General features: G+C 45.1%; 1 pseudogene; it reads left to right on the top strand.

The window, feature by feature from the left end:
• Positions 1-810: 810 nt before the first annotated feature.
• On the top strand, positions 811-963 carry LOC125159852 (uncharacterized; annotated as a pseudogene).
• The last annotated feature ends 4,889 nt before the right edge of the window (positions 964-5,852 follow it).

A 5,852-nucleotide genomic window follows, 5' to 3' on the forward strand; every position in this document is an offset into this window, starting at 1 on the left:
AAAACTCCTGAACCAGGGCCATGTAGACCTTCCTCAAAGGACAGGATCAGATCTCCCTCTTGTCCTCAAGGGTCACCTGAGGCACCTGAAAAACCCTCTGCCCCTAGTACGGGACATGAGAATGTGAAAGAGTTGAATATAATGAAACCTGTTGCGGATGGTTTGTTTTTCTTGCACACAGTCTATGCAAGTCAGAATCAACTTCCATCCCCCTCCATCTTTTATGAGACCTAGGACATGGTGCAACTCCCATGGGGAATATCAGTTGTGTCTCTACCATGGATGCAGAGAAAGACAAGGTAAATTCTGTTGCCTATTTCAGTTGCAATGCTTTCTGGAAAATTTATCTGACCTTGTCTGGTTTTCTATGCCCTCTGGTATTTTTACTGTTTGATTTACATCCTCACAAGCCTCCAGACTTCTCCAGTTTAAGATCATCATGTTAGCTAGTGCCTCTGGACGCCACAAGTGTGTGGAGGTGGAGGACCACGTGGCTATCACTTTGTGTTTGTGGAAATAACTTGAGGAGAATGACACTTCACTGCACCCTCAAGTCTTCTGGAGCATGGGACACCTTTCTCACTTTCTTTGCATGGGATTATCCTGATTATTTTCATTTTTTTTCCTATTTCAGAGTAGGCCATGAATTTGTTCAGAATGTCTGCTATGAGCCTCGTGACTGGAAAAGATAACAACACTTTCCAACATTATATTGTGTGCTTTGTGCAGTGTTGAGGGTTCTTAGTTAAATTTCAGAACTCATTACTGGTCCTTCTGTGTTGGTCAATGTGCAATAGAGAAGTTCTCCCAAGCTTTGCGCAGTGGCAGTATCATAGCCAATGAGGTTTATCCGAGGCGCGATTATTGCTCATCGAGAATTTCTCCAGTTGTCCCCTAGGTGGAAATACTCTGAATTTTCAGAAGCGGCATGTGTAATCGAAAATGTACGTGGAACTTCAGTCGTGAAGGGAGAGAATCAGTGATTACCTGCAGGGCCAGTAACTCACAGAGTTCTTCAGTTGTATTTATATGAGCAGGTTCAATTGTGTCCCAGGAACAGTTGCAACTGGTACTTTGTCTCATGATGCCTTATGGGAGTTTTACACCTGAAATTGAGACATGTTTCTGTTCATTCTTTTACGTAGAATTTCTACCTCCCTTTTACAATGGGACAAAATAGCTCTGCAATTCATATTGTATTTAAAAGCTGAATTGCCTGTGAATTAAGGTAAACACTCTTAAGACCATGAATGTGCACAGGTAACGTGTTTCTCTCAGAAAACACATTTCTAGGCCCCCTGCAGGACTCCAGGAATCCCCATCTCCTCAAAGGTCTCTGTGCCCTTGCACAGAAGATGTCTTTGTCAGTGAGGGAAGCAGAGTAAGGACATGAATGGGATGGCAATTTGAGCTTTGACCCTGGGGTGGCCCTGAATCTCTGTGTGGTGCTGGGCTTTTCTTTCATTCCTTCATGTTTTGTCTGTTCTCAATGTGTAAGTAAAAAGTCTGCAGATCTGGTGGAAGAGGGGTGTCCTGAACACAGATGCCTGCCTCTCTGGAATACGTTCCTTTATTAGACTGGCATTACTGCCATCAATCTTCAAGAATAGGATTCCTTGGCTTTCTGCATTTGTAACCATGTGCAGTGATGTGTGGAGACAGTAGTTTCTCCTTGTGCATCTGGTACCTTCAGGCTGTAGGTGGGACCTCATAGGAGGTCCTCGTGAGACCTTCAGGTTGTAAGTGGGATCTCGTGGGAGGGTAGAGTTTTCTGGCACTGATGCTGCATTCTACTAGAACCCGTGAATGAACAAGGGGCCAGGTGCTGACACCTGCTTCATTGTGTTTCAGCTCCTGTGGGCGTTCTACTTCTGTCTGTCATACCAACATACCTGTCGCTTCTGTTCTGTAGGTCCTTATGGTTGCAAGAGGACCTCCTCTTTTACCAGGTCCACCCTGCATGCCCTCCCCCACAGATCCCCTTTATCACTGTTCATGGACTCTATAAGTCACCACCAGCTCATTGGTGCCCTCAGTGACCTCCACCTCGACTATTTGTAAGATGATCTGAACAGTATGAGTTGACATGTTCAGCATATTCATCTACTGTCTTGTTGAGTCTCTGAGAAGATGTAGAGATGGCCTCACAGGCTTTTCAATGCAAGGGTGCTGCTGACTGAAACACTGTTAAGATTCCTCAAGTTTCTTAGGCCATACATATGTTGGGCTGTGCCTAAGTGTGTGTATCTCTGTGAGACTAAATGCGACGAAAGGTTGTAGATTAGCTGTGTGGCTTCCTTGGCTTCAGCCTGAGTCACACTCTTAGCGGGGAATTCAGGGTTGACCAGGAAATGCCCCTGCTGGACTCCTGTCACCGCAACCCTGAACCTGCTTTCACCACCCTGCCTGAAGGTTTGCATCTCCGACACTTCCCTCACAATTTCCTGAGGCTTTGCGTGTGTTCCTCTTGTCTCAGACCTAATGCCAGCTCTCAGTGGGGAGAGCCTCAACTCAGAGCATCAGCTTTGTGATCTGAGAAGCAGGGATAATGTTGATCTCTGAGGTCAGCGCGATGAAGAGGTGGTTAAGCACATGAGGAATTTGTAAAATATATGGGATGAGTGAGCACTCACCCTTTTCAGCGTGGAAACGAATGTATCTGCACAGAGAAGATCATCAACAGATGTTCATTCAATTTCATGAAACTAAGGGTATAATGCCTGAGGCTGAGAGATTGGCAATTCTAGTTTCAAAGGATACAACAAAGATTCCTGTGTGTTTTCTATTAAAATTCAGGTCCTACTTTACAAGGAAGGAAAAGATAAGTATGAGAATATGGATGTTCAGGGATCTGAAGATAATCCTCTTCCATTACAGGTAGACACACAAATGCACCCTGACAAATATGTGCTCATCCAAGGCCACAGATGTATCGAAGAAGAAAAAACGCATATAGAAGAACAGAAGATCCCTTTGCAATAACTCAATCACTTTGACATAGAGGGCAATCAGTTTGAAATTTGAAGAGCACACTGAACCATTACAAACCAGCTGTGGTTATTATATATTTAGAGATGGTGTCTAATCTACCCCTTGGTCTGAATGCTTTCCCTGTCCACCCCGTCCCCTCCACATTGTCCTTCCTAATATCCCCTAATACACTTGTCATAGTTGTGTTTCTATGTCAGCGTCTGCCTCCAGGAAAATCGACACTCATTCCCCATCAAGTGTACACTTTGGCGTTCTTGTATATGCAGTTAACAAACAGGTAGAATGTATAGTATTGGTGTACGAAGACAGATCATTGTTTGGGGTTGTATTGCCTGGAAGGGACCAATAGTTCCATCTGAGGGGTTGGATACATCCTTTAGGGAGATATGGTGGTGGTTGTTCATGTATAGATTGATGCTCATGAGCACATGGCACATGTGCTAGTTGATGTGGTTTGTGCTGATGAGCAGGGCAGGTGTCTGTCTCCAGGAAAGGGTCTCTTCTGATGGTGAGGAATGGATTCAGGAGACCAGTAAGGAGGCCCTGCATTAATTCAGCTTTTGCGCCCTTGTGCACCTTACCAGCTGCTACCAATAGCACCAATCCAGGTGGCCTCCAAGGGGGCAAATGGCACAATTTTTGTGGCGAGTCACATGGTGTCCCATAAAGCTCCCCCTGAAGCCATATTGAGGCATGGGGAGGGCAGAGGACCATGGTCTGAGAAAGGTTCCTTCAACACAATCCAGGGAGAGTTGGGTGTAAGCATACGGCTCCTTCTACATCAGCCAATCCAATCTACATCAGGGACCCTGAACCCTGTGAGCTTTTTTTTCCTTCCAGCTTAGGGAAGCATCCAGCCCTCCAGCAGCTTTTGGGTCATGGCTGGGCCACCAACGGTAAATGTCTGGCTGTCCACATTCTGCCAGCATTGCTTTAGCAAATGTCAATATGAGCAGCTGCTGTATGGGGGATTCTCCTCCATTTTGATCAGGGCCTGGGACAAAACATGACGAGAGAGAGAGAGACAGGAGTTCCCTGTGCTCCTGGACAGGGCTGCAAGCACAGAGCAGATAGCCTGAAGCCTGGGGAGAGGTGGACAAAGAGGTAAGGAGAGAGAAACTGGATGAGTGATAGGGGAATTGGGCAAGACCTAGAGAGTGAAAGAAAGAAACACAGAGAGGTGTGGTTAGAGAGAAACAGAGACAAAGAGGAAGTACAAGGAGAAAAGTGGAGCCCTGGTCCGGGTATGTGAACGGGGTGAGATGAGCCAGGGGAGAGGGGATGTGTGAAGTGGCTCTGAGTGCTGGGGCCGAAAGGGCTGGTATCATGGGCATCATAGTTTCATAACTCTAAGACTCCAACATCCCTGGGGTCAAGCTCTGCAGAGGCCATTGCAATCGAAAAGATGGGCATCCGTCATTTCTACTGGAATTGTGGGGCTCAGCGTTATGTTCTGTCATGGAGACAGATGTCTTCAGGGAGAATGTGCTGCTCTTTGGCAGCTAAACTCCAGAGCCCGCCCTGTGAGGAGGTGTCCCGGGGTCATCTCCCTCACTGCCCCAGGCCCTGTTGGATTTCCCCCCTCCCCCCCCCCCAACCAGCTGGCGTTCCTCATGTTCTGAACCCAGGCATGAGACATTGTGTTGCCCCCAGGTTCTGCAGTCTGGACCTGGCAGAGGTGGACTGTTGATATTGATTAAAAAAAATATTTGACAATAAGGTCCATATTCTCCCTCTGGAACGAGCGGTGTGCATCCAAATCGTGGGTTGCTATCCTCCTGTCCACAACCAATCTGAGGATTCCAGAAGGTAGGTGAACCTTTTAAAACACCATAGTCTTCTCTTACCTCATTCAAAGACAATTTCTTTCCCAGTTTCTTTTAATTTTGAAGAGATGGCAATTCCTAATTGAAAGCATAATGGTCCTGTAGGAAATTGACCTACATGAGTGATGGGCATTATTTCATCCATCCGTATCCCTAAAGCACATTTCATTGGAAATATAAGCCATGGATACATGTCATAAATTCATAACAGATGTGTAGCTCCTGTAAGTTGCATTCTGACCTTGTCACATATGTGTCATCAGATATTATTAGTGACTTTTCAGATAAGCTCTAAACATCAAGATGGTCATGTTAGAGAATCTGGTATATATGGAATTTCACAGATTCTAAATTAGGAATGATTTTTCATTTTTAATGTTCCTATTTTTTTCCTTTTGTGAAAGAGCCCGAGCTGGGGATGGGGGAGAGAGTGGGAGATACTGAATCTGAGGCAGGCGCCAGACTCTGAGCTGTCAGGACACAGCGTGACGTGGGGCTCAAACTGATGGACTGCAAGATCATGACCTGAGTGGAAGTCGGACGCTTAACCAAGTAAGCCACCCAAGCGCCCCAGGAATGATAGTTTATTGGCAAAGAAAGAGAAATTAAAGATAGCGTAAAGGATGTCGACTTTTAATTGAAATATTCTTCACACATTTGTTGTATTAGTTTTAGACATACATTGTAGTCCTTCCATATGTCTATAAATTATGTTGTACTTAAGCACAAGTGTAGCTATCCTGTGAAAGTATGCAACAGTATTATTACAGGATTGACTCTCTTCCATTGGCTGTCCCTTGTATCCCTAGGACTCATTCATTCCGTAGCTGGAAGCCAGTATCTCTCTCTCAAAGGTGTCCATTCTTTATCTAACCTAAACACTTAGGTGGTAAACACAATAACCTCTTGTTCATCATGTGTAATTTGGTGGTCTATTTTTCTGGGAACATTGCTTAAAGCATTACAAATGATGCCATTACCTTAATAAATTTGGTTTCATTCTTCACTCACAAGAACGGAGAAGGAAAAGATTTC

This window comes from Prionailurus viverrinus, unplaced genomic scaffold, assembly GCF_022837055.1.
Source record: "Prionailurus viverrinus isolate Anna unplaced genomic scaffold, UM_Priviv_1.0 scaffold_67, whole genome shotgun sequence".
Lineage (NCBI taxonomy): Eukaryota > Metazoa > Chordata > Mammalia > Carnivora > Felidae > Prionailurus > Prionailurus viverrinus.